Source organism: Gorilla gorilla, chromosome 2, assembly GCF_029281585.2.
Source record: "Gorilla gorilla gorilla isolate KB3781 chromosome 2, NHGRI_mGorGor1-v2.1_pri, whole genome shotgun sequence".
NCBI classification, from domain to species: Eukaryota; Metazoa; Chordata; class Mammalia; order Primates; family Hominidae; genus Gorilla; species Gorilla gorilla.
The window spans coordinates 176989898-177001437 of record NC_086017.1 but is presented as its reverse complement, the minus strand read 5'-3'; the positions used below and the strand labels follow the sequence as shown (position 1 = coordinate 177001437).

Here is an 11540-nt window from a genome sequence, read left to right as displayed (position 1 = left end):
TGGGCAGATCACCTGAGGTCAGGACTTCGAGACTAGCCTGGCCAACATGGTGAAACCCCGTCTCTACTAAAAATACAAAAATTACCTGGGCATGGTGGCTCACACCCGTAGTCCCACCTACTCGGGAGGCTGAGGCAGGAGAATTGCTTGAACCGGGAGGCACAGGTTGCAGTGAGCCGAAATCGTGCCACTGCCCTCCAGCCTGGGCAACAGAGCAAGACTCCATCTCAAAAAATATAAAAATGAAAAATAAAATAATAATAAGAAGAAGAAGAGGAAGAAGAAGAAGAAGAGGAGGAGGAGGAGGAAAGAGAAGGAGGTGGAGGAGGAGGAGGAAGAAAGAAAAAAATAAACTTTGCCAAGTGAAGAATAGCCATATCCAAAAGCTTACAAAATGATTCTCTTTATAGATAATCCGGAAAAGATTTAAAAAAAAAGAGAGAGAATGCACACCAGTCATTGCCAGAGACTAGAAGTGGGAAAAGTGTCAAATACAAAGAAACACGTTAGAACTGGGGGGTGATGGAACTATTCTATATCATGATTGCGGTGGTAGTTGCACAACTATACGCATTTATCAAAACTTGAAGAAATGTACATTAAGAAAAGCAGTTTACTACATGTATGTTATACCTTAATGACTTTTTAAAATTAGCAATGCTTTCAAGTCAAAAATTATTTTAAAGAGCACAGAATAAATCCAAGGAGAAAATAAATGAAACAATAAAATTGCAGAAATCAATGAAACAGTGAACACAACACATGCTATAGAATATTAAACAAACAAAAAGCTGAATATTTGAAACAATTAATTCTATTAACATTCTGGCAAGATGAATAAAGAAAAATAGAGAAAAGCACAAATAGAATATTGATGTAAAAGCCTGGGGAGGGAGGGCAGTGAGGGAGACTGCTGATTATAAAAAAAGAATCATGAAAAGGACTATTACAAACAATTATAGAAGAATAAATTTGAAAACAAACATGAACTAACCTTCCAACTAAATCACGTCCCCAGTGAATGTTTTCTGTCAAGATGAGTAGTGGTACCCCTGAAATAACCTGCGGGCTTAGCTGCCTAATCAGTGTGCCACTGCAGTCCTCCAGGCAGCAAGGGATTTGGATGTGCTGCCGTACTCGTTTTCGTCACTGTTAAATGGTAGGCCTTTGGCTTCCAGAGTCACCTGGCCTGAAAACCTTTTACCTCGAGCAGCCTTGTCAACTAACTTTTGTGTCTCATGCCAATGGTATCATTTTCTATGCATATCCTTCCATCAGGAAGAATGGGAAGCACCGTCTTCAAGCACCCTGTCAAAATAATAAAATGTTTGAAGAAAACAAAGCCATTTTGCCTTATTCTCATTAACCATAACTATTTAATTATATCTTTTCTTGAAATCTTGTGATGAAAACCAGAACCTTTTCCTAAACACCCTAGGACATTCTGAATTCAGGATATATTTTTACAATTTATTAATAAGTCTATTCAGAGTACCATGTTCTACCCACAGCCTTATAATTCTTGATTTTTTTATGCACCTAAAAGATGAGGATGCAGAGGGCCTGTGGAACTCAGGGAATATGCAATATATCAGCATGCCTTCTGTGTTCCCACAAACTAGATTTAAACTAGCACAATATTTTCCTAAAGGTCAAACATGTTGCAGCTTTATTTTGTATTTCTTGCTCTCAGCACAATCCCAGATATGGCAAAGCCTTCTGTGGCTTCTTTCTCTCAGGTGTTCTGGAAATTATACTGTTTTTGAGTGGGGACTCTGGGGACTTTCACGTGGTACAAATCTAAGAGAAAGCAGAGATAGCATCATTTTTCTTTGTTTGACTTTCTGATAGGCTTCTACCCTGAGAATTTGAATGCAAATGACCTATAGTGATAAAATGTCAATTTGCTGCCTGAAGTACTGGGACAGTACTTCTTAAAAGTTGGAGCAAGTCCTAACCATTTCTACCATTCTCTGCATTATTAGCCCTTTGTCTCAACATATCAGGAGGAGCTGTTTCTTCTCAGAGCCACCATGTACCTGAGCGAAGAATAAGCTCCAATATTTGATCTTCAGTAGAAATGATTCAATCAATATTTACCATGAGAAATGCATTTCATGAAATAATTTGAACATGTGGCTATCTGCAACCCACTCTTCACTATCGCTAGATTCTCTAGTGCTTCTATGTAAAGTCCCTTCTAACATTTTGGCCTCCCATACGCCAGGGCACTAGGAGTTCTGAAACAAATTTGGTAGGTGCCTACTCTGGTGGAACCCAGGAGCAATGCCCACCTGCGAACCCTCTGACATTTCTTACTTACCTCTGGAGCGCCCTCTTGTGCCCAGATACTTATGGTACTGTCCCATATCATAGATACATGCTTTCGTGTCAGATGACACTTGCAAGCATTGCCATTAAAGGATGCAAGCATTGTTTATACAGGAACCATGTGCCAAAACAAAAAAACTCCCAAAAGGTTACAGACCAGTGCCATGCTTCCCTCTAATCTGCTTACACTAAGCTTTAAATTGTAATTATGTGTATATATATGCATTTTTTACTACAGTGACTGTCAGTATCTTGGGAAGAGCCATTATTGTAGCTCCTTCAGTCTCTAAAGTGACTGACTACCCCCTCCTCTTCTTCCTTTGTTACAAACCTCATGATGTGGTATATATTGCAAAAAATCACATCTCATAAATGTTTCAAATGAACTCTTGGCCCAAAGGAAAGCCCCTCTTTATTATGTCACAAGAATAAAAAAGGAAAGACTATAAATGTGATCTCTAGAAAGGCATTCCTCTTCACACAATTCTTAATATATTTCCTTAGATGATATCTGGAAACTGAAATTCTTTCTTGTATTCTTCTTTTATTCCAGAGGCAACTTGTTAAATCCTCACCTTTCTATCTCTGTGCCTCACTGATCTATTCATTCAAAGAGACCACTCTTTCCAGCGCTTACTGCTGAAAGTTTATTACTGTGAAAAAAAAAAAAAGCTCTGAACCAATTTTGTTCAGGTGAAGACTAAAATTTTCAGTTATACGTGTCCATTCTTTAGCATAGCCATAGTCTGAAAACATAAGTGGATACAAATAACAAATGATTAATCACTATTACATTATAATATATGATGTGACCAATGACACTACATATTTCATATGTTGTCCCTTATTAACAATGCATAATACAACACACTGTGCAAAATTGCAATAAACTCAGTGCATTATCCTTACATTTCTTTTATTTCCTGTCTTCTTAGATGCTTCATGTCTCTCATTTTCTCTAAATAAGCATGGGCCTTCAGTATACCACTGAAGAGATTTGCTCTGCAATTAAAAACAAAACAAACAAACCACACAATATCTATGTGTTCAGACTTTGTGACCATATATATAATTAATTCTATAAATCATTTATTGATGAAAACCTGTCTTGATCATTGGAATATTGGGAATAATAAGACAAAATAGCTGTCCTCATGAAATAGATTGTCTACTTTTGTATGTGATATGTAGAAGTAAATATGATACAAGAAATATGTCAGAGGATTTTAACCTAGTCTATGAAGTTAGAGAAGGCTTTATAATAAAATGGCATTAAGCTCATGTTATAAAGGTAAATGGATTTTATTGAAGTGCAGCTGCAGTATTGAATGAGTCAGCTCAATCTAACCAGAGGATAAAGCATATGCAAAGCACTGGACCAGAGTGAGAATGTGACATCCCGAGGCACTGTAAGAAGAATTTATGGGTGCAGAGTAGGAAGAAAGTTAAGGCTTCATTTGGAGACTCTTATGAGCTGTATTAAATGTTTAGGATTGTATCACAAGAGCAATGGGAATTCATTTATATTTTTTAAGTAGAACTGGCACAACTAACTAGCTTTTTATTTGAAAATAATGTGTTGGAGTAGAGTAAGTGGATGCAGGGAAACCAACCGGAGATTACTGCAGTGGTCAGAACAGAGATGTGGCGACCCACACTAGGGGCAGTATGTTTGGAGAATAGTATATGGCTTACGAGACATTAAAGACTCAATCAATCAACTGAATTTGGTCATTGTTAAATGTAGAGGGAGAAGAAATACAAAATCAAAGGTATTTTTCAGATTAAATAGTTGGAGGTTATTTAATAAGACAGAAAAACTTGAAGAAGGGGCAAATTTGCAAGAAAAAATGACAAATCCGATTTCGGACATACTGAGTTTTAGGTATATGAGTTGTTGTTAAGCGTATAAAGGTTGGCATTGGGGAATTATCTGTTTACAGATGGTACTTAGGCCTTTGGATTGGTTGTTTGCATGTGGGTGTAGGTTTAGTTGTTGTTTGCCTGTCTTTTCCCTTATTATGTTGGTGCAAAAGTAATTGCAGTTTTTGCCATTGAAAGTAATGGCATAGCCATAGTCTGAAAACATAAGTGAATATAAATAATAATGAATCACTATTACATCATATAACATATGATGTGACCAATGACACTACATAATATATTTCATATGTTGTCCCTCATGAACAACGCACAATACAATCCACTGTGAATTTTGCCATTACTTTCAATGGCAAAAACCGCAATTACTTTTATACCAACCTAATAGAAACATTTTGAATATATTTAAATATGGGCTAGGAAAGAACTGATGAAGGAAAAATTGAAGGCATGGTACTGAAAAGGAATAATTGTGTAGCTGAGTAGTTTCTTGGGATATTTGTAATTATCTATTACTTCTAAAGAAGGTGATTTCTGGTAAGTGGAGGGTCTTTAATCTGTTGGGTACAGATTATTATTGGCAATCCACTTAGCTGAGAAGAGTTTTAAGCAATGAGGCAAGTATGGATTTAGGATAAATGTGAGTTAGCTTATTTTACCTGGGAAAAAAGAAAATTAAGACTTAATGGGGAACACCTAGCTATGTAAAAAGTAGGACTGGGACTGCTGGGCTCCTTATATGGGAAGAAAAGCAAAAGGACATCATTCTGAATAGTCACTAGACACTTTTAATTGAGTTTTGAGTGAAATTCTATTCAGTGTTTTACAACAGTTATTCTTCCATTCCTATAAAAATCTCCAGTGAAATCATTCCTTCTCATTAATCCCTAATGTAAATTGACTCTTTGTAGTAAATGTAAAGAACCACGTTTCTCTATCACAGATTCTTTTAGACCAACTAATGTATGTATAGACATTCTTTTAGGTGGTGATAGAGAAGATGAGCATCAGAACACACATGTAAGGATATATCTTACGGTGAACCAAACCTTTACACTATAACAGAAAACAGGATAAAACAATGATGGTGGGTATGTATAGAAAAAGTGATTTCATAGCAAGGTCAACTGCTGAAAAGGATGGATAAGGTGAAGTTACTGCCAGTTTAGAAATATGGGGAAAACTGAAATAATTTTGGAGGGGTGGGGGCATGTGAGTTTGCAATGTAATATCAATGTACAATTGATATTTGGGAAGGCAGTGAGTGTCAGTGTGCCTGCCAATGAAATAGGCTCAGTGACCATGGCCCAGTTTTTGACCAGAAGTTTGACTGAATTCAATCTGAAGATTTATATTTTTTCGATGGTGTGACAGCAGGGCAAAGAGGCATGGGAACTCACCTGCTGATTTGACTGTGCTTCCCACCCCTGACAAAGAGTCTCTCCCCAAAGAAGATGACATTCTTGAGATGCTTCATCCCAAGAATGCTTTTAAATGCTGTTTCCATCATGCAAAAGAGCAAATTCTCTTTTAAAAATACTGGCTTTCTAATTCCTATTTTAGGTGACAGAGGTAAAAAACAAACAAGTACAGATGGATCATGCTATAGTTTGGATATTAGTCCCCTTCAAACCTTGTGTTGAAATTTTATCCTCAGGGTTGAAAGTGGGGCCTAATGAAAGGTGTTTTTGTCATGGGGGTGGATTCCTCTTGAATGGCTTGGTACCATCCTCGCAGTAATGAGTGAGTTCTTGCTCTGATACTGGGAAAGCTGATTGTTTAAAAACAGCCTTGTACCTCCCCTGTCTCTTTCTTGCTTCCTCTCTCACCATGTGATCTCTGCATACACCTGCTCCCATTCACCTTCTGCCATAAATGGAAGCAACCTGAGGCTTTCACCAGAAGTAAAATCTTTTAGCCAGCAGAATCATAAGCCAATAAATATGATTTTAAAAAATTAACTACACAGCCTCAGCTATTTATTTTTATTTTATTTATTTATTTATTTTTTGTTTTTGAGACAGTTTCACTCTGAAAATAGTCACCCAGGCTGGAGTTCAGTGGCACTATCTCAGCTCACTGCAACCTCCACCTCCTGGGTTCAAGTGATTCTCCTGCCTCAGCCTCCCAAGTAGCTGGGATTGTAGGCACCTGCTACCATGCTTGGCTAATTTTTGTATTTTTAGTAGAGACGGGGTTTCACCATGTTGGCCTGGCTGGTCTTAAAATTCTGACCTCGGGTCATGTGCCCTCCTTGGCCTCCCAAAGTGCTGGGATTACAGTCATGAGCCACCATGCCCAGCCTCAGCTATTTCTTTATAGCAACACAAACTGACTAAGACAGATCCCTATTAACATCATGTATACCTCACAAGATGCACTCCTTTTTACCCAGAACTACCAGTAAAAACATTTGTTTTCCAGCTCCAATTCTTCCTTTTTAAGCAATTATTATTCTGCTTTATTTTATGAGGCAGTGGTGGTTCATCCGAACTTGGAACAACGATTTTCTTGATCACACATCATCCATCTAAATGTGTTAACCCTAAGAGCTAGTAAATTCCTTAATACAGACCAAAGCATTGGAAATGCTGGCCTGTGGAGAAAACCATGCATATGCTGCAGTGATGTAACTATTTCTCTCTAGTTGTCTTTACAAAGATTTGTTAGCAATAGTGATGTTATTATTTAAGCTGTAAGCCAGAAATCCAAGTGAACATTCTTTTTAAGGAACCAGTCCAAGAACAGTTATATATTTTGGAGCTTTCCTTTTATCTATTTGACAAAATTTTAAATGTATGAGTAATAACATTCTGAGAAGCCTGGAAGGAGCATCTAAAAACTTAAGTTCATCTTAGAAAACATATCCCAGATATAACCCTTCTATAACTCTAAATTATAAGAACAAAAGCAAAACTTCCTTATATGGGTCCCTCCCTCAGGCATCTCACCTTTCAACAAATGGCCAACCAGATACAATATTTTCAGTGTTGTCCATTTGAAAATTCATAATCTGGAAATATTTTCATCCATTGATACTACTGATAAAAAATAAAAATTTAAGAATTTATATTCATGAAATGAGGAGGCACATTATTTTAATGGCAAGCGTTTCTATGGCCTTCATAAAAAAGGTTCCATGTGGTCCCAGAGCTTATTTTTGGCATACAATAAGAATTTCTCATGTTCTGAAACATCTAGCATATTTATTGTTAATTGAAGAATTCATTCTTACCCTAATAATTTACTGTAACAGCAATAAATATTGTGGCACTGCCAAGCTTCGAGGAACATATTTCCTCACTGTTCTTAATGAGGTTCTTATAGCAGCATCTATAATAGATATAAATGCAAAGCGATACTTAAAAATATAGATAATTAATCCTCATGACAGATCAACTAAATCAGCGTTTCATGGTAGAGGGGTCCAGATATTCATCTTTTAAAAAGCACCTTAGATGATTCAAATGCACAAAGAGGTTTGAGAATGACTGATATTCACCAACAGTTTACTGATATAAGGCCTTTTTGTTTGTTTGTTGTTATTGTTGTTTGTTAGGTGACTAGAGTGCAGATAATCATTGTTTCTGGCTAGATTCTCAGCACATTTCTACGCCATAAGACCTTGTCAGGTGTTCATATTTAAAATACACTCTATATCTGATTAGATCAAAAACTCTGAAAGGCATGTATCAACCCAGTTCTTCCAACAATTTAGTTTCTGAAAGTTGTGCCTTACTTCATGGCTTGTGCTTTCCTGTCCTTGAATTAGGTCATTAATTTTTTTAATGTCATAAAATGATTCTTTATTTTATTACAATTCTATTATAAGGGAGATAATTAGGAGTCATATTTTTATCCTAGCTACACTAATATTTATAGAATGTTGATACTGGATGGATCTTGGAGAGCACATAATTCAAATTTTTAGTTTTCAGAGAGGCAATACTGTTTAATATAAAGAGTTTTGGCAACCAGGTGGCAAAAATAGAAATAAAGTGTTTGATTCTCCACACTCCAATCACCAATTTCTAGCTCAGTGACAATAAATATTTAACCTATCTGGATTGCAGTATCCTTATATTAGAAAGAATGTAGTATTTTTTTTGTGAGAAATATATCTTATAAAGTACCAGGCGTATAGTATTTTTTTGAAACACTATCCATTATTCCTTAAGGCATTTTATCATCTATTGTCTAATATCAAAGACAATAGTATTCAAGGTAAATCTTGTTTTCAAATAGTCACTGTTGTTTAGTTAGAGTTGGAATTAACTGTCTTTGATTGACATGAACATATCAATTCTACTACATTAGTAGTAGAAGAATTTTTCTGAAAGAGGGCTTCCTAAACCAAAAAGAATTGTGTATTTTTTTTCTTTCTCACCTTTGTGATGATATGACACATCACTCTCATAGCAATAGTGCAAGCTCTGATTTAGGCTGTATATGAAGATGAAACTATCAATAACAAGCCAAGAAGAACAATAAATTAGCCTTCTAAATAGTGTAAAAATGTAAAAGCAACACAGTTCTTTTTATCTGTAAAACATCAGTTTTCACTTTGAATTTCAGATATTTTTACTCATTCACATATAAGCATGAAAGATTTAAAATCATATTTATGCCTAAGTATGTTCTAATTAGATGTAAATGTTACTTTTTATTTGTTGCTATAGGAAGAAACTACCATTACTTCTTTATGTTAACTGACAATAAATGTTGATAAATAATAGCAAAAATAGAAGGTTTTAATCACATCTACCTACAGTCAAAAATTATATTTTGTGTATCTATATTCACCAAATAAAAAATTCTCTTCAAATTCAAAGTAAGATTTAACATTTATATATATATTTTTGTTAACCTCATTATAGAAGTAGGTACTTAGAAATTTCTTGATTTCATACTGTAATAGCAACCTGGAATTCTCCCTCCAGCCTTTTCTTTACCACAACTTTTCTTTTTCTTTACTATTATTATATTGGAAAGCCAATGCTTATGGGGTAAGATGAAGGCTTTTTTTGTTACATTTTCAAACTTTTCCATACATTCTCCAAATCTAAATTCTTAAATTATTCTCTTTCTCCTTGCTTCTGTGAATATTCTGCTGTCACTAGTTGATCAAAGTATCTCTCTTTTGAACCTATTTCTTCTTCATATCTTTGTTTATGCTGTTGTTTTTTCTCTACCTGTACCCTGGCATTAAATTACTCCTTTATTTTGACAGTAAGAAAACTCATCTAATCTTCAAAATTCAATTCAACTTGCTTCTCCTCTTTTTTTTTTATTTTCAAATACAAGTGTACTTTGGAGATATTGTGGGTTCAGTTACAAGCCATTGCAATGAAGCAAATATCACAATAACATGAGTCACACAAAGTTTTTGGCTTTCCATTGCATATGAAAATTACGTTTACAATATACTGTCATCTATTAAGTGTGCAATTGCATTATGTCTAAAGATCAATGTAAATATCTTAATTAAAAAACACTTTATTGCTAACATGTTAATGATAATCTGAGCCTTCAGCAGGTCATGATCATCTTGATGATAGAGGGTCTTGCCTCGATATTGGTAGCTGCTGACTGATGAGGGTGCTGCTTGCTGAAGGTTGGGGAGGCTGTGTTAATTTCTTAAAATAGAACAGCAATGAAGTTTGCTACATAGATTGACTCTTTGACAAAATATTTTTCTATAGCATGCAATGCTGTTTGATATCATTTTATCCACAGTAGAACTTCTTTCAAAATTGTAGTCAATCTTCTCAAATCCCTCTGCTACATTAACTGAGTTTATGTTTTGGTGGGCCAAATTCAAAGGATTTTCTCCTGCTAATAAACTTCCATCACATACTAAAACCATTTGTCAACTTGTTCACTGAAGTTTTATTATGTGAAGTGTGGGAGGGTGAAGATGACCCTCCAAAGATGTCCACCTCCTAATCCTCAAAACTTCTGAATATGTTACCTTACATGGCAAAAGGGACTTTGCATATGTGATTAAGTATCTTTCGACAGAGAGATTATACTGGCTGATCCAGGTGGATCTAATATAATCACAAAGATTTTTATAAAATGGAGTCAGAAGGGCCCAAGTCAGAGACAGAGATTGGAAAACTAGAAGCTAGAAAAGTTAAGGAAACGGATTCTTCCCTACAGTCTTCCTTTCAGGATTGCAGCCTGACCAACAGATTAATTTTAGCCTCGTAAGACCCATTTTAGGACTTCCATCCTCTAGAACTATAAGATATAAATTTGTGTTAAGACACTCAATTTGTAGTCATTTGTTACAGCAGTAATAGGAAATTAATATATGTGGTAACCTCATATAACAGTGAAATAGATGCTTTATTTTAAAGATGTAGATGGAAAAAGAAAGAAATTGAATAGAAAGAAAAGAAAAGTCACAAAGCGTTGTCTTATGTCATGATATCCCACAGCAAGAACACAACCAGCTCCCAGTGGTTGAATTAAACTGCCTCATTGATCTTAAATGTATTTCAAGCATATCTACAACAGTGGGAAAATGTCATACTCCATCATTAAAATTAAATATTTTTTTTCTTTGACTACACTCCACCTGTGGCTACAATTAACTTTTCTCCCTTTACTCTGTGTTTCCTATCTCCACTCCACAACTTTCCCTCATCTTAGCTTCTGTTTCTGCATGACTTACATTAATCCTTTGTGGTTTTCACTGATGCATATGTTGTGCACTGACATTTCTTTATAATCTTCGGTTCTGCTTCCAAACACCTGTCCCTATCTCCACATCTCCAGTTCAATTTTTGGGAAAACAGCGTTATAATGGTCCAGATACTACCTGATGATTTTCCATTTGGATTTGGGTTCATTGTATTTATACTTTGCTTCCACAACCTGATGATGAGAACTTTGGTGTTTAGGACCAAATATTATGCTGTATTTAATACCATTTCATAGCATAGAGCCCAGATTAGCTAGGTTTTAATTAATTACTTTGCTAATAGAATAATTAAGTATTACCATCAACACTGTCAACAAACAGGAAAATGACAAAATATATTTCTGCCAAATTTGTGACATCTTCAATGTCAGGTAAATATGGATACCACAAACTTAATTATTAAATACCTTTATCATTTTTCAGGCATGTGTGTGTGTGTGTGTGTGTATATATATATATATATATATTTATATTTGGAGCATTATCTATAACTTACATATAGGGTTTCAAGTTGAGCCTATATTTATATTTTCACTAACTTCCCAGTTAAAACATTTAGTCAATTAATGCTTCATTATGAATCTATTAACTTAAAAGTATCCCTTTTATTAAAGGGTAT

General features: G+C 35.2%; 1 long non-coding RNA gene across 1 annotated transcript; it reads right to left on the bottom strand.

Moving 5' to 3' along the window:
* Positions 1–522: 522 nt before the first annotated feature.
* LOC129532270 (uncharacterized) lies at positions 523–7541 on the bottom strand. Its single transcript, XR_008677935.2, has 3 exons — positions 7448–7541; positions 3241–3333; positions 523–1308 (listed from the first exon to the last, which is right to left on the bottom strand). It is a non-coding gene; the product is annotated as an uncharacterized lncRNA (long non-coding RNA).
* Positions 7542–11540: the final 3999 nt, after the last annotated feature.